The sequence below is a fragment of the Neomonachus schauinslandi genome, chromosome 9 (assembly GCF_002201575.2).
Source record: "Neomonachus schauinslandi chromosome 9, ASM220157v2, whole genome shotgun sequence".
NCBI lineage: Eukaryota > Metazoa > Chordata > Mammalia > Carnivora > Phocidae > Neomonachus > Neomonachus schauinslandi.
The window spans coordinates 78084287-78102750 of record NC_058411.1 but is presented as its reverse complement, the minus strand read 5'-3'; the positions used below and the strand labels follow the sequence as shown (position 1 = coordinate 78102750).

Sequence of the window (18464 nt, the reverse complement as noted above, 5' to 3'; positions counted from 1 at the left end):
GGTGCTATAACGTTCTCCATTTATAACAGGGCAGATTGCACAAGACAGAATAAGAGGTTGACTGATGCTATTGTGCTCTCTATATCTTCACTCATTTTGTCACGAGCATGTTCATCACAGTGTTGTTTATGTTGACCTCTTAAACACCTCTGACAGGTGGGAGGTTAAGTGAATTATATTTCCATATAATGTTAGCATTAGGAACCAATTACAAGGGGTCATGTAGAACTGTATCTATAGACAGGAAAAACAATCTCAGTGTCCTCTGCAGTGAACAACATGTGAATATACAATAGCATATTCCCTATAATCCCATTTTTGCTAAAATGTTAATAGGGATAATGGGTATGAACTAGGATTATGATGATTTTATGTTCTTGTGATCTTGGAGCTTTCAGACTTTTAGAATTAAATGTGTATTATTACAAAAAGACAACTATAATTTATTTCAAATGATGGGTGTGTTCATAGAAATAAAAATCTTGCTTCCCCAAAGGGAAGAAAATATTTAGCTGAGAAAATGTTTGTGAGAAACATAAACAGTATCTCCAAAGTGGAGCTAACTGGGGAGACTCATCCCAAATATGGGTTTGAAATTCAAAAAGGAGAACTCCTGTCAAGAGATGGAGCTTTAAGAAGAAAAGGACACTTCTGTAGACTATAGCCTGGGACATTTTAAGCCAAATTCTAACTGCACATCTGGGAGCACAGACATTGAGGGTACAAGGCACCTCTCTTCTCCATCCTTCTGCAGCCACTTCTATGAGAGCTTACTCTTTGCTCCTGGTGTCCGGGACCCCACTGCTGGGATCCCTGCCCTCCTCCCTGGGACTTGGTATGTTGGAATACTTACTTTGCTCTCAAAGTGCTGAAGAAACACTAAGAACCCTCAAACAGCTCAAAACCCCTGGAATGAATTGGATGTGCCCACAGTAACTGTAACCGGGCATAAGGAGAATCCTCCTTCCCATCCACTCTCACCCCCCAAATAAATGCAAAAACAAAAACCATTTTATGGGTATTTTCTCTTGATGAGTTTCTAATCCTTCTGAACTGTTGGTTAGGGCATTAAGCAACCTATTTAGTTAGGTTTAACAATATTTGTGAAACTCTGTGTGTTTGAAATTACACTGAGAAATTGAACAGATACTTTAAGATACGCAATATATAGAAAGGGTCAAAACCTTCAACTAATACAGTATAAGTAAGCACTGAATGCAGACTTTCTTCTTTAGACAACGTTAAAGAGAGATTCTATAGCTTAAATGCTTTGAAATTGTCACGAGAAAAATCCTATTAAACACAGAGGTGATCTATTCCTTACGTGCAGGGTATTGTTACCTTTCCAAGGATCTGAGGGGGAAGAAGATCTGTTGCAAGAGCCTGATGTGCGTCAAATTGTATAAAATCATCCTGAACTGTAGGTGCATACAGATCGTGCAAGCATTTTTTTTTTTTTGCACAAATGTGATCAACCCGTCTCTCCTCATTTTATAAATGAGGAGACCAAGGCCAAGTGCCTCACCCAGTTTAGGAACCGGCTTTGCTACAACAAAGAGATTATCATAACCGGAAACTCAAGACAACGTAACCGCTGAAAGGTCACTACGGTGCTTAACACCTGAGCCACCCTTTCCATGTCAGGGTCAGAAGCCACCTCCACCAGTTGTCTCGCTTGTTAGGGGATCGGTATGATAGTGCCTCACAGAATCAGAGGAACGGGTGCTGCCTGTGGTATCTCGAGCCCTGAACAGCAGCACAGTACCTTGTGTCTGAGTAATAGCAGGCGTAAAAGGAGCTGGCTCTGGCTTAACCCAGGTGACGACGGCTCACTGCGGTGGCTTTAACACCAACCCGTGTTGAGGGCTGCCATTACCCTAGTAGATGTCTAGGGCTTTGTTTCTTTACTCTCCAACATGCTAGCGACTGCGACTCACACCGTCTTGCCACCCCGGAGCCTCCCTAACCTCAGCCATTATCCCCGTTGTGTAAAACAGAGCACAGATTTCAGGTGACAAAGCTCTGGTTGGTAGAAGTGAGGGGTACGCGGCGTGGGCGGAACCCTCTGAGCACCGTGCAGCCATCATGAAGTAACTGACCTATATGAGACTGCTACCATGGTTCACAAATTTATTGTCAGGTTCCAAGCCTCTAGCTGTTCTCTGATTGTTCTAAATACTTGACAAACTGAAGCCTTTTCACTTTCCGTTGAAATTGCCTCATCTCCCTGTCAGAGCGCCATGGGGGACTCCATTACTTTTCTGACTTCTTTCCCCTCCTGACAAGTCATTTAGCTGGCTTCTTGTTGTGAAGGCTGTCCATGTCAAATTAGCCAGGGCCCCTATTGTCCTTATTACCACTCGAAAAGCCATCATGAGTAATGCTATGGGGTCCCTCAGTTGTCATCATTTGTCAGAAAGAAAGGGAGTGTGGTTACATATAGCTGACAGGTAATTTCAGTGTCTACAATTACCCCAATTAGTCTTGTCATAAACAATTCGATAAATGCACACCAATACAAACAGATAAACACACCAAGGTCTCTCACTATTAATGCTGTGTAATGGGTAAATCAGTGATATAATGCTATATTTTATTTATTTATTTTTAAACTATCCTCAGCTGTGAGCTGGCACTTGCTACCTGGTCAGCACAAATTGTACTATCTACTTTCATTATTAGCTCATCACCATGAGAAAATTTGAAAGGCTGTGACAAAATTCATTTAGAGAGAGAAGGAAAGAGCAGATTGTTATAACACCTGCTTTAGGCAAGGATACAACAAAGGTTTCCTTTTTGTCAGTTCTCGGCAACTGTGGGCTTCAAAGTTGTCTATTTTGTGTTAAAGCAGCAACATATGAAATATGATAGAAATGGGGACCAGAAAAATTATATCTACACTGAAATCAGGAACACGATTTGAGAAAGACGGGAAGAGAGAACGAGAGAAGGGGGAAAAAAGCCTGCTGCCAAGCACACCAGTCAGCAACTATATATTAAAAAAGATTGTGGGCTAGTAGTTCATATGTAAGATTATTTCAGTTCTCTCCAACTAATGATTCTCGTTTTTTTTTTTAAACTGCACCTTAAAACCATATATATATATATATATATATATATATATATATACACACACACACACACACACACACATACATACATATAAAGCTTGCCGTGTGCAGTGTCAAAGTTATCTATCTACTCTACTATTCATATGGATTTAATAAAGGCATCAACGATGCTCCTTGCCGGACTCCGTACAGAGGTGATTAAGACTCAGCAAATGTGGATACTGGCTCTCTCACATACTCTCTGAACACTGGGAAATGAACCTGTTTTAACACAACACCCTCTAGGAGGACACTTCAGTTATATGCTGTATTCAACCCCGAATGAAACACCGTTAAGTCCGCTCTTGTGATCCACATAAATAAATGCTCCAGACTCAACATCTGTAGCGTCCACTGCACTCTGTCTGTTTGCTGACCGCAATCTTAAGTGATGGCTGAAAAACCCAACACAAGGATATTGTTGTAGGAAATTGCTCTTGGCAACTATTTGTTCAAGCTCAAGATTTTTTTTTTTTTTAAACCAACACTAAGAACCCACCAGAAAATAGGACAGGTCTCCCTAATGAGTAATCTATTTTAGCACAGTCTTGTCTAGGCATGACAGTTTACTGAGAGGCTTGAAAAACTCGTAATTACCAGTGTTACAGGGCAATTAATGTATATTACACTGCACTACTCATGGCAGCAACTGTCATTTTCTCAATAAAAATGAGTACTCTTCAGCTAAAGGTGACATTAATTGGGACTTTAATGACTATGCAGAGGAGCTGAAGCCAAATATGAACAAAACAGCGATTCAATGAGCGACTTCAGAAACGAGAAAATTGTACTAAAATGAGATTAATTGCTGTTTAGAAAAAGGAAAGAACCTAAAAAGCTATTAAATTGCAGGGTTTGGGTGCCCGGGTGATGGTTGTGATGTTAATCTTGCATTCTCGCAGCAGGCAAATATTCACGAAATTCAGAGCCTTTTGACAGCAGGAAAAATCATGTATGCTTAACTTCAATCCATCAAAAATATATTTCAGCTTTTATCAGTGTTCTAAATACTTCTGCAATTTCAAAAATTACTGCTCCATTCCTTGGCTGTCATCATGCAAATGTGAACACTGTCAATATTGCTATGAAAAATTTCCCAGCTTCAAAAGGCCTACTTCAGTGATAAAGAAAGAAAAACGTGAAGATTAGAATTGCAAAACACACACTACTAATATAACAGAAATCAAACAATAAGACTTTAATGTTTAAGTTGTGGAAACTGCTAAAATAGAAAATGATGGGGTGGTTTTTTTTTTTTTTTGGTAGAAAAAAATCAAAGAAAAATAATTCTGAAATTCTTTCAAGGCTTGTAACTTTATGCTCCATTAATCATCACCAATAATTAGGACAGGATTTTGCATCTGACTTCAGGTGCTATAATTGTTTATACTGCCCTCTTCTTTCTGAAAGCCTTTATCCTTGCTTCTAGGGTTCTTTGAAAACAATGATATAATTGCTTTTCTTTAGGGCTTTTTCAAATATCATGAGCATATACACAAAACATAGCACTTAAACTCTGACATGTAGGAGGGATAAACTCCTAAGATTTGAGAACTTCAAAGTTATATAGTCTGTAACTTGGATTTTTTTAAAAAGAGAGGAGGGATTTAGTATTTTCATTAAAGGGAGTTCTCAAAAGTTACTTTTGGACAGAAATGTATGCCTTTGCAGTCGCTGCCCCCATAAAAAGATGAGACCTACCTTTAGAATCCTGTGCATTTTCCTACTGCACAAGCAATTCTGTTTCTTCTGCATTTTCATATTTAAAGAGCCTTCTCTTCTACAGTTTAGGTCAGGGCTCAAGACACATTAACACATATAATTCTGGCCATACTCAGCACACATCCACTAAATGATGGGGGGGGCGGTGGTGGCGTAGTAGGGTACTTTCCATCTTCAAGTCAGTGATAAACCTCGTCTATTCTGAAAATCCAGCAATACAAATCACCTGACCACCATTATGAAGACTGCTTATTGGCCACTCGTCTGCCAGAATATACATACAGGGCCACTGAGGGAGATGAAGGGGGGGAGCGGGGAGAGACACACATGCATATCCTTGCATGTCTATACTCAGTGACTGGATGTTCTGCTAAGGTTTATCCTCCAGCTGTTTCATTCACTACAAACACACTTCCTTGAGTTTTGAATCTGAGCTTGATTGTAGTCATCTCTGTAAAACGAGTTGCTTCCAGGGTCCTGCATCGCCTAGTATTACCTGCTCCTCCTCTGCCTACAATTCTCCCTTTTCTTATATCTAGACTTTTATGTTAACTGCACAGTTCTTCCTCAAGAGTCTAACAAATGTCCTTTTTAGTCCTTTTTTTGGGGGGGTGAAAAGGGGCCTTTGTTACTCATTGTGCCATTTCAAAAACTAAGCTTCTCTCGTACCTCAAAAACAGCTTTATTTTAAGGACAAAAAAATTCACCAAGCTCCCCCTAAAAGTCTTTTCAGGCAGAGTCCTTAGAGAAGACAGGTGCCTTTGGCTAAATTATCTCTACTCACAAACCATTCACATAAATTTGCTTTCTAAAAAAAAAAAAAAACCTACATGTCAATAGTTTGATTCCATTTTGTCTATGCAAATACCATTGATAAAAATTTCAATGGAAGTTTTCAAGGAGTGGAAGAGTTCCAAACTAGGTATTGAAATGAGACTCAGGAATAGGATACTAATTCACCAAACTTGCCAAGAATGATCTAACCCAGTAGCCATACAAAGGCAACTGCAAACCATCTACATGATCCCAGATAATCCCTTCTACTGTATCTCTCGGATCTCATCTCCATTCTGCAGTTTACTGCATGAGGCTCCATTTGGGGCTCCAGGTTTCCCATTTGCAAAAAACAGGAGCAACTTTGTCATGCTAAATTTGCTGCATGTGAACTAAGCGCTGAGTGCTTGGCAGACACTACCAGCTCCAGGAATGTTAACGATTGGAATAAACTTTTAAAGAGAGTTCCTAAAATGAATTTATTTGATACTGTTGTTCAATTGCTGAAATTCTTTACCCGCCACACTGGTGTTCTGAGAAAAGGTGATCGATCGCACTGAAGGGTGAGAAAGGCTCGTACAAAAAAAAGCAGGAAGCACCGCTCTCTCTCAGCTAAGCCTGGAATTCCATTTTTAACCTCATTATTATTTTGCACAAATATCATAGGTCTCTCTTCCAAAATGCTACTCAGTGGTTCAAATTTCTTATTCAGGCCCCTCCTAAGATTGAAATGTACCACAATGCCCGTCAATCTCACAACTGACAGACCATGTTTAAGCTGGGAAGAGTGACAAGTTACAGGGACTTTTTTTTTTTTAATCAATTCCAGGAGATTAGTAAGATGCATTTTTAGATACATACCCTCAGAACATTATAAACTCAGTGAGAAGCCAAACTGGAATATCTCAAGTTTGGAAGATGAACAATATTTTGATGTGCCAAGGCTAATACATTATATGTTTCAAGTCTTACTATTAAGACCTGTAGCAACTGTTCTAAGAGATGAGTAGAAATGAAACAAATGGTAAATGTTTATTCAGTCATACAGTTCTGAAAGAAAACAACTGTTAATTTGCATTAGCTTGGGATCACTTAGCAGAATGCATTTCAAGAGCTATCACCTCTCAGCAGCCCACAAAAGAGGAAGTTTTCCTTTGTTCCCCTTCTACCTGCTCCAGCTATAGGACATTTAATTTAAATTTATTTTCTACTCACCAATACTCAACAAATCAATAATCACTTCAAAAGAGATACTGTTCTTTGTCAGTCTGTGGAGGAGAAAGTCAACAGGCTAAACACCTGAGGGTCAGAGATGTAGCCCCGTCTCATCTACTCCGCCTTCCAATATAGAAAATTCTAGAATGCTAAACTTCAGGTAGCTTCCGAGTCATTAAATGAATTAAGTAGTATGTAATGTCGTTTAGTGCGATCAGGAGAGTTATTCTGCATAAATAAAAGTTTAGTGCCCTATCTATATGGGTAACAGGATATAAGCCATCTACATGTAGGTAAATCTTATTGTAGAGTAATATCCTCTGACTTCCCTGTTCACTACTCCCACTCCCCACCCCAAATAAGGTGGGGAAGTAAGAGGAAAGGTGGGTCTTGGGAGAAAGCAATCTGTGTCTTCAGGGGTTTCTGTACAGCCTTTGGCCCTCTAGCAATTCCAGAACTTTCAACATAAGATGGAGGGCATCACCTCTCTCCATCTTCTCAAGATTTTATGAGACTTTAGAAAAGCTGACTCGAGCAGAAAATCAGTCATGAGGAGCTTTCCTGAACCAACTAACAATGGCTAAAAGAGAAAAAAAAAAAGTCTTACGGGGATGAGGGGACAAAAATGGGCTTAAATTAAGGTAAATGACTGTAACATCTTGGTACGGAAAGTGAATGGAGGACAAAGGAAGTCTACCATAGCTGTGCACTGATGAGGCTGGTAGTTGGTAGGAGAGGGTGAGTGAGAGCAAGGAGAAAAGGAAGAGCTAATCAGATCTCTCTTCTTCATCTTGGCTTGAAGGAGTCTTTGTTCCACAAGTCAGCTCGGTGATGTGTAGTAAGCTCGGTGATGTGTAGTAAGAAACACAGAACCCAGGTCAGGAACCGTGTGGATCTTTAGCAGATCCAGGGGTCCTCTATCTTTAAAGGAAGTAATGCATGAGAAGGCCCAGTAACAGAAACCTCTTTAGTAAAGGTCACCCAGTTAGCCAGCCCAGATGAGGTAAACGGTGATTCACCAGACAGTGTCAGCTTCCAGTTCCTATTTAAGCCAAAATGTGGTAGCAAAAAGCCACTCAAAGAGTGCTTTCCAGTGTATACCCACTTCTCTTTCTAAGGCACTGCTACAACCAGACACTGAGATAGACTGAAAGCTCTAGAAGCTATCTAATTTTATTTTTCCTCAACGTTTTCACTCTGAGCCTCCACTTCTTCCATTGCTTGAATCTGTTTCTATCCTGCTTCCAGGTGGGGAACACTTAGCAGTGCCTGAAAGGTCATTCAAGCCAAAGAGGATTGAGGCAAGAAGGTCTTTCTCCTGTTTCTTCATTCTCAACTTAGAATAGGATGACTTTTCTTATTCTGGGCTTCATCTTAGGGTCTTAAATCTCACTGTTACTCTTGGTGGGGAGAAATCATTCTTTTTACTCACAATTTTGTACATACATACATTCTCTCCTGATGCAGAGTTGCTATGCGCAACTAGAATGAGACGGGCTTGTAGTCCTACTCACTTTAGAACTGTTTGTCAAGGTGGGACTGGGCAGTGTTAAAAGAACATCTTTTTCAGGAATACACAAGCATTCTTACGACATTAAGAGATGAGCTGAATCTCATCTCAACCCATGTCTGCCTGTTCTAAATTTATTAATGCTATAGATATGTTTTATCAATAAAATAAAAGGAATGAAGTTCTTGGTATAAGCAAAGATAAAGGACACTTGGTTAAGTAGTCAAAATATTTATTTTGTGACTACTGATCTAAAGTTTAAAATATCTGAATCAATCAGAATGGGTTTCCCCTACCCAGTAGCATCACATGAATTTTAGAGGTTTATTTATTTTTATTTTTGTAAGATTTATTTATTTATTTGAGAGAGAGAGAGAGAGAGAATGTGCGAAAGAGCCTGAGTAGGAGGAGCAGAGGGAGAGGAAGAGGGAGAGCCTCCACTGAGCATGGAACCCAACGCGGGGCTCGATCTCATGACCCTGAGATCACGACCTGAGTCTAAACCAAGAGTCAGATGCTTAACTGACTGTGCCACCCAGGCGCCCCAAGGTTTATTTATTTTAATGTCATTGGACAGATATATAAAAAATAAAAATGGGAGGTTTCTGGCATTTTATGTTAGCAAAAAGTCAAATGCTTTTTCTTTTTTTTCCAAGCTTTGAGTTATCCACTGAAGTAGCCCCACAGCTCCAGCTCTTGGTCTCTATGGCTTTTCCTAATTAGTCTGGTAGGTCTTGGTCTCCCTTTTCACCAGGTAGGTTGTCAGGCTGGGCCTCTTCTATACTATGGCTGTTAGTCTTCTAAAGTTTTAGTTCTAAAGTTTTAAAAAGGGAAGAGAAATGTGAATTGGCTAAACAACTCACATTCTTAAAACTGTCCTTCCTTGGCATGAGGACAGAGCTGGATCAGAATCTGCCTCCTCCTGCATGACTGAGTTCAAGCCCCTGCCTCAGTGATCCTAATGTTCCCAGCATGCTCATCCACCCCAGTACCCCACCCCCTCTCCCACACACACTACAGACTGGGAGCTCTTTGAGGGAAGGACTCGCATTCATCCTTGGAAGCTTGGGACACAGTAAATGGGAAACAACGGTTTCGTTGAATAATAAAGCAATCCTAGTTCTGACACTAATGAATTAATCTTGGACAAGTCACTTTATCTTTCTGAACCTTTGCTTTACTATCCATTAAAATGCTTTCAGTTTCCTAGAGGGATGGTTAGGCTCAAATGAAATAATGAATGTGGAAGTGCTGTATAAATGCAAGAGATCACTACAGCTGTTGTTAATAATTACTCCTTGGATTTATACAATAAAGTTGCAGTGTTCCATTGGAGGAAGAAGCGAGGTTCTTAACGGTCTCAACATTTTTAACCATAAGGATTTTATGAAAATCTAGTTTTCTAAGAATTCTAAGATGTCAGGTCACACCCACACAGTTTTCTGTTCTATTTTTTACCCCCATCTCCTGCTCCCCCCCCCCCCCCCCCCCCCATTACAAACCAACACACAGATCTTTTCTAGGCTCTGGATCCTGCTCTGCTCAGGAAGAGGTGATGGGCTTAGGTGACCGGGGCTCAGGAGTCCTTACACAAATGCACTTTCGTTATGACAATACAATGCTTCTGCAGAAGGCACTCTGGTTCTGCTGCAAGGCAGGATTCTGCTGAGGTGACCAAAAGGTCAGGTGGGACCTAATCAGTGTCCTGTCCCTTGTCCCCAGCTTCCCAACTCCTTCACGTTATTCATCCTTTCTCTGCTCAGTTGCTCCAGAAAAGGAACAGGAGTCGGAGAAAGTGAGGCTGAAGAAAGAACACTTGGGAGATATAAACCACCGAGACTCAGGTTTGATTGGAAGCTATTAAGCTGGACCTAACAAAAACGCACAGATCTACCTTACAAGAAAAAAACCAAAACCCACAACAAGAACCACCGTTCAAGTACCGATGTACTAGCGCCCCCATTCCTTCCGCTCAGACACCAGTAACAGAGAACTACCTGAGTTCAGACTGAATGGTGCCAGAGACCTCATAAGATAGCATTTATCTAGTGTAGAAGGAATAATGTCCACAGACGGCTGAATTATTTGAGAGTCTATACAAGTAACTGGACCTCAGAAACCCTGGCGAACATCAACGGTGCTACATGAGCCCCGTGTCCCAAATTCCTGAAAAGAACAGCCCCGCAGGTGAATCCAGGGTAGGGGAATTATTTTTAAGTTAGTAGAGCAATACAAACACATTGTTTGTGCTTTGTCATCTGATTTGTCTGAATCACGAACTAAAAATTCATTTATAATGCTGTATACAAACGTCATGTTTATATCAATATCATATGCTGCTTGCTTGAAATCGTATACATTAAAATTAAGAACAGAAATCCATGTTAATGGTCAAAGACAACCAATAACAAAACCACTAAATTCCAGTTGTCAAACATCATTTAATATGTGTATTTCTGTTTTTTTAAACAGTAATTATTAAAACTAAAGTGATATGACTGAGTGTTTATGACTTCCTATTGAAAAGCCCAAATTACGGAACATTCATCTCAGGCTGAAGAAAATCATGTGGCCATCCCTGTGCAATGGCCCTAGTGACTTTATATCCTCTTGTCAAACCTCAGCAGTTTTATTTGTAGTGATACATGCCGGAGAAGGTTGGAGGTTAAAGTTGATAGGAGGGGCAACAGGAAAATCAACCAACTCCTTTCAAGAGATTACAACCTTTAACATATTTGGGTCTGTCGGTGGTTTTTGCAAACTTTACAAGTCTGTGGTTGGTGGTGTTTTTAAAAAAACTGATCCTCAAATCAGAGGTCCGATGAATCCAGTAAATGGTCTTTTATTTTGAAATAATCCCAAGTGGTTAATGTACACCCTGCACCCCCACCGCCCCGTTTATTGCTATAATTTTTTTTTTCCGGACTTAAATCTAAAACACAGAAAAAAAAAATCTGTTTATTTTTCAAGTATCAGATCTTGGAAAAGAAAAATGACGAACCCCAACTTATGATGTGACTCCAAGCAGGGAAGCAGCTGTTGGAAAAGAAAAAAAGAAAAGAAAGACAAAAAAAAAGAAAAGGGGGAACCAAAGTCCCCTGCTGCAGACAAACTCTGTGTGGGCTCTTGGACAAGGAGATATTTTATTAGTGCATTGGCTTCCCCCTGCAGGAAGTGTTCGGATTCTTAGCAGCCTCACACTGAACAGAAGGGGATCTCTGACGACACTGTGGGCCCCACAGCAGAGGGCTGTACCAAAGTCACAAAACAAGACCTGACAGTGACTCCAAAAACATCTCACTGCAGTATCTGTTGTCCTTGACTTGGCATACACTGGTTTCCCTAAGGGCAGTCCCAGGTATTCAGTACTTCTAGTTACCTTTGATCAAATGTGTATTTTGTTCTAGGTGCTGTATATACTTGAACTCACTAAATCCTCTAAGAATCCAAATTGTGCTCGTTTTACAGATGGGGGGAAAAAAAAAGGTAAGAGAAATCAAGAGATTTGCCCAAGGCTACACTGATGTATGTGGCCAGATGGGAATCAAACTTAGCCCTTCCCTCCTCCAAACCTGTGCCTATACTGTTTCTTGGGTTGTAACTAATGATGTAAATAATTTCTAGACTATCTCCCTTCATGTTTAAAATTTTTTTTATCATAAGCTGATTTTAATGCACTGTGTAGTACTACATAGCAGTAAGGGAACAAGACTCAGCATGAAACATCCTCAGGTTCTATATGGGGTCAGCAGGTGGTTGGCGTTGGGGGTCTAATAATATTATTGGTTGCTATTAATTATTAAGAAAAATGTTTTATATTGAAAGAGTTCTCCATGTCAGCGTGATTGACAAAAGCTATATAATACTAAAGACCTGTGAAATTAAAACAATTCCTACCATATATGTTAATTCCATTCCTTTCTGTTTTTAAATGTTTTGCCAGACCCACAGATTACAGAATTCAACACTTAGTGACTTAATCTCATTGGTCCTGTTTTTTCACTGGTAAAATGCAGTTACATATACAGGAGGAGTTAGCTAGCTATAAAGTCTATAAATGTATGATTAAAAAAAAATCCTGCTTAATTCTAGCAATTGAATTCATAGAGTTTTTCCAGGAAATAGAGACACCAATGAATGAAAGTGAGAAGAAAACCACAGCTTTGAGAAAATTTACTTATAAAAAGGGCATGCAATGAATGAAATCCCTCGGCTTAACTGAAGCCATGCAATGGCCAGTTCTTTTTTGTGAACCCTTCTGACTGCATCTAAGTGCTCTAAAAATAAATTGATATAGGAATGACCTGAGAGGCAAACTATATTCTCACACAAAAATATTTGTCACAAGTGTTATGGGAACCATCAACTTTTATTTAGAGAGATGATATAGCAAACATTTTGCAAACATTGCCACTCATTGTTTAAAGTGAGGAAACACACATTGATTGGAATATTTTTTCAAAATGCACTAACTGCTGGGGCCCTGGGTGGCTCAGTTGGTTGGGTATCTATCTGACTCTTGATTTCAGCTTGGGTCATGATCAGGGTCCTGAGACAGAGCCCCACGTTGGGCTCCGTGCTGGATGTGGAGCCTGCTTGGGATTCTCTCTCTCTTTCTCCTTCTGTCCCTCTATCCCCACTCACACACGCTCTCTCTCAAAAAATAAAATAAAAATAAATTAAAAATAAAGTTTAAAAGTGTACTGTTAAATCTTCCAACAATTTGAAAATGTTCTTGTTATTTAAAAACACATTCCATAAGGATTTCTGGTAGAAAATGTTCCAACTTTTAGCAATGTCTTGTTTTCCTTTATTCACAGTGTCTAAGTGTGTATGTGGATATGTGTCCATATATACTTTATAAGATATAGATAACAGATAATTTTATTTTTATTTGTTTCCATTTGCTACAGATGAAGCATTGAGGGAAAGAACACAGAACAGCAGAAATCAGGAGCCCTTGGTTCAAGTCCCATTGCAAATAAACTGGACACTAAAAAGGGCAAATGATTTAAATGCTACTCAGTATTCTGAGTTTTACTCCTATTATAAATACTCTACTTTCTAACTCATGTTTTTTAACCAAGAGGAACAGGATAACACATATCCTTAGTATTTGTTTCCTTTTTTCCATTTCTACTGAACTGCTTTTGTTCCTTTTCCATTTCACACCTGAACTTCAGCAATAACCCCCCACTTGGTTTCTCTTCATTAGTCTTTCCTATATTTCTACACTGAAAAACAAAACTGTGAACAAAATCAAATAACCACCCCCCCAACCATCTCTAATTGGCCTTTCACACCATGGCTCAACAATATTTCTAATTGTGTCAGCAACTTGCTTTAAAAAAAAAACCCTATGTGCATTGCCCCAGAGACAATGTTTGAAGTCTGTGGTAACACAAAAGGCTTTTCTTAATCTGGCTCCGGTTCCTTATGCTCTAACCATACTGTTGACAGCCTCCACTTTTTCATGCTTCTATGCGTCTGCACATGCTGTTCCTTCTGTTCCAAACACTGTTCCCCCTTCACCGGTCTCTCCACTCTGAGCCGGGGATCGTATAAATGAGGCTCCTGAGCTTTCACTCTGTATTCTGGGCACATTTCAGCCCCAGCACTTCCCATGCTGCGGTTGTTGGTTTATTTGCCATTTGGCTTACTGGTCTGCACCCCTTGTTAAACTCAGTGCACGGACAGCAGATATTGTATTTTGGGGAATCTCTGTATTCATAGGCCTGGAGAGTGCCTGGTCCAGGTGCTGTTCAGTGATCAACTGAATGACGGGAGGAAATGAATAAAAAGCTAGGGATGTATTTAAAGACATGACCAGTAGGAACCTGACTGGGACAGGCAAATCTTATTATGCCTTTTATTTCAATTCCCAGGTGTGTAGGTGCATCTCAAAATACATAATCTTTAAGCATATTTTTAGTATGTGAAGACTATAATCTCCAGTCCTATTTGTCCAGTAGAGTGATTTGGGGTAGATGAGGGGATGGCAGAGGAATCCATAAAATGATTTTCTACTTTAGAAAGAATTCTATGACAATATGAGAGTAAAAATGATTACCCAGTACAATTATAACTTTTCTAAATCTCTATTTTGGAAATTAAATTTCCCTAAAAATGATGCTTTTTATTTAGAAAGCAAATCACACACACATACACACACACAGCAATCTTTAGTGCTTAAAACAGTAGCAAGCACAAGAATATCAGGGATTCATTTATTCCAAAGGCTTAAGAGGTATATTAAAAATTAACTTAAAAGATCATTTAAGAACTATGGCACAATTATGAATAGGATGTCTGTATATATTTGTGTCCTATGATTTGAAAAAATTTTAATACTAGTTGAAATGAATAAATTTAATTGGTACGAATCAATTCTGCCCTTAGCACATATTGACTGAGAGTATGTGAAAATAACACATTCATACAAAATTTTGGTAGATACATATAATCTGTATCAGTAATAGAATAATAATGTAGATGAGAAAGGAAACTGGCTAATAGTTGTTTGAAAGTTCCATAGATTCGTTGGAGTTTAGAGTCCTCCCCAATGGGCCATGCATATTTTTAGGAAGTAATGGTTGTCTAATATAACACTGAGGTCAGAATTGGATTATTCAGACTGTAACAGATACCAAAGTTGAACAAACTGTTAAATAGATTTACATGGAGATACAATAAGTTGATTCAGGTCAGCATCATGTCTTTATAAGTTCACTACTTATCACCGGGTGGATGCTTAATGGAAAACAATCACAAGTTTACTTACCTTTTATAGGGCCCTAGCTCTGTGCTGAAACAAATGAAGTGTTTAACTTAATGTAGACATTTTAGTGGGTATAAATGAATCACTGCTTTTACAAATGCTGGGGAAAATGCAAATTTTTTCCCTTTAGTTTTATTATAATGCTCAAGAAACCTCCGGTGTTTAACTTGCACATATATGCTGGCGGTCATTGAGATCTACCTATTGTAACCGGGTCATATATATACTCTCAAGTGTACAGACAGTAAGACCTCGGCCACTTATCTACCCTCTCTACTTATGGGCTTACTGTTTTTACAAAAGCAGTGGGAAATGAGATTATAGGTGCTCAGCAACTCTGGGGATGTAGGAAGCTAGACACTACAGCATTCAGGTCAACAGCATTTTTTACCAGAAAAGCTTCATACCACAGAGATTACCCTACAGCTAAAATATCCAATGCCTCAAATTACACACGGGCTCAAAAAGCTGTGCACAAAATGGCAGGACACTTGAAGGCTTCACAGTTCCAGTCTAAATTTGAAGCACAGAGGGATCCAATTCAATTTGGTAGAATGCAATTCAACTCATTTATCAAGATGTATTTTACAATAGTTGGTCGGGAAGACCTTCCCTGATCCCTTTATCAAGATTTGAAAAGAAGGTGTTCATTTACTTGCTTCTTTTCTGTCTTCCCCATCATAATACAAACTCCCTAAGGACAGAGCTCATACCTGTTTTGTTCATTGCTTCACTGCTGGTGCCCAGAACAGTGAACACAGTAGATGCTCAATGTGCATCTGTTCAGTGAGTGAAGCTTGTCCTCAAGCAGCTTACATTAACAGGAAAAGAAAGTAGGGGTTCTTACTCAACCAGACCATCCTGGCCTACCCTGGGGGGCACCTAGTCCTTTCGATGCAGTTAGAAGAGATACTCAGACCTCACAGTTCTCTGGCTTTTTGACCAAAGAATGGAAAGAATGCTAGGAGCACGGCTGGCTGATGTTTGCTCCCCTCTGAAGAAACTAGGATAACCAACATCCCTGTGGGTACAGACCACAGAGTCTGGGAGAGGCGCTGGGCAGCCAGCTGCTGTCTCCACTGAAGCAGATGTTGCTCTGAAAAGCCTGCAGAGAAAGTGGGTCTTCTTTCTCACTGCAGAATTCCTTTTTACAAATATCAGATTAGAGTGCCAAAGACTTTGATTTTTCCCATTAAACAGAGAGAGAGAAAAAAAAAGCTTGCAAAGTTCCTACTGTTAATCATCTGGCGATGGATTTCTCGAAGGCTCAGTAAATTCAGGGAAAAAGAAAGAAAACCGAAATTTTCACCAGCTTTAAAAAAAAAAAATCAAAATGGAAAGTGTTTCTTTAAGAATGAAAAATATTTAAAGCAATGGGTTTCTGTACTGCCTTGTGGTTTCTCTTACACTACGGGACACCAAGGGTGCGTGCAATGCTCACCCCATTACCAGGTCTCAAGCATAGAGGTGACAGGGATCCTGTCAGCAGCAACCATTGACAGAGAGGCAGAAAGGCTGGGGCTGTTTTGGCCATTGAATTTGATTCGATTAAAACATAAAAGCTGTACAGTTAGAACTTGATATCAGGAAGGAACTCTACAGAACACAAACTATCTTTAGGTGTTTAGGCCAAATGGCAGGCTACGAATGGGCTGAGTACCCTCCTCTACAACCTTACCAAGTTCATTCCCGAGTTCTCCTGTTTTAATGTGCTTCAAATTTATCATCTATCCTAGTCCTAGGGCTAGCCATTACTGATTAACAATTAAGGACAATAGTGAGACCTAACAGATATTGAATGATTACTATGTGCTAGGCATGGTTCTAAATACTTCACGCATAGAAACCCATTTAATTCTCACAGCATCCTAGAAAGTGGAGTCTATTATTCCCATTTTTGAGATGAGGACACTGAATCTCAGAGAAGTTAAGGGACTGGCCCAAGACTTCACAGCTAGTAAGTGGCAGAGCCAGGCTGCCTGGGTGGTATCCTGGCTCTTGGGTCTACCCTCTTCAGAAGCACCTCATTTTCTGCCTCTATTTCTTTCTTTCTTTTTTTTTTTTTCCTCTTATTTCTTGAATGGATTTGCAATAGCATCTTAACTCTCAGTATTTTTTCTTTCCAATTTATCCCTCACTTTGCTCTCCATATGATCTTTTAAAAATGCTACTTTCCTGATTAAAATATTTCAAAGGCTCCTCAATGCCCGTGTGATTTCTCTGAATTCCCTTCATGACCTGGTTCCTACTTCTTCAGTCTCCACTCCTCTATTTCCTGACATGCGATATATTCTTCAGAGATGCCAAAGTACTTACAATTCCCTAAGTATACCATGAATTTTCATGCTTCTGCACCTTTGCAACATACAACTCAGTCTGCCTTTTAACCAGTTACCTAGAAAATTACTGTGCCTTTCTTATGACCCAGCTTGGGGCTTTCCCACTTACTACGGCTTGAGTGATTGTTCCCATTCTGGGGACCCCATGCCAATAGCTACTGCACTTAACACACTAATGCTGTTTTACATTTTTGTTCATTTTATCAGACTGTTAAATCCTGGGGTTAGGAGCCGTGCGTACCTGATCTTTAATGCCTAACTGAGTACCTAGCACACAGCATGTGTGAAAGGAATAAATGAATGAATATGTGAATGAGTGAATTTCAACAATCTGCTACAGTTTTGAAGGAAAATTAGTCTGTATTTGGAAATACTTATCCCATACAGGGAAACAAACAATAGGAAGGCTCCAGAAGGAAGTTTCAACTCAAGCACATAGGGGTCTCAGAAATCTATGAAGGTGCAAAGAAAATTGTGAGCAAGCAGCTCAGAAAACAAAGCTGAATTTGAAGCCGATTTGAAAAAGTTTACATAATCAGTGCTGAATTCAAGATTCTGTTTTACTTTTTACCTTCTTTCTGTGAGGCCATTAAAATCTAAAAAAGTACTGTTTTTTTTTTGGTGTTGTTTTCCTGTGTATTAAGGAACACTAAAACAAGAGAAAATAATGTGAAACACGCACAAAAAAAAAAAATGAATTGCTCTGCATAAACTCCGAGATCCTAAGAACATTTATGCATTAGAACATTTAACGGTAAGCTTTCATCTCTCTTTTTGGATCACAGTATTCAATTCATACTATATTTTACACGTTTATTAGGTACATGTTCCAACTTGTCTGGTTGGGTGTTTGACGGTGGTTCAGATAAATGGATCTATAGTTTGAACCCTTCCTTTCCTAGGTGACCATACACAACTTTGGATACTTGGTTTCATTTACTCTTTCCCTCTCAATCCACAGAAAAAAATTTCCTGGTTTAAGTATAGAATTTTGTGGTTACAATTTGTATCCAATG

General features: G+C 39.4%; 1 protein-coding gene across 3 annotated transcripts in view; it reads right to left on the bottom strand.

The window, feature by feature from the left end:
* The window catches only part of CDIN1 (CDAN1 interacting nuclease 1), a 205799-nt gene that overhangs the window by 46134 nt on the left and 141201 nt on the right, over positions 1-18464 (bottom strand). The gene's annotated exons all lie outside the window — the stretch shown is intronic.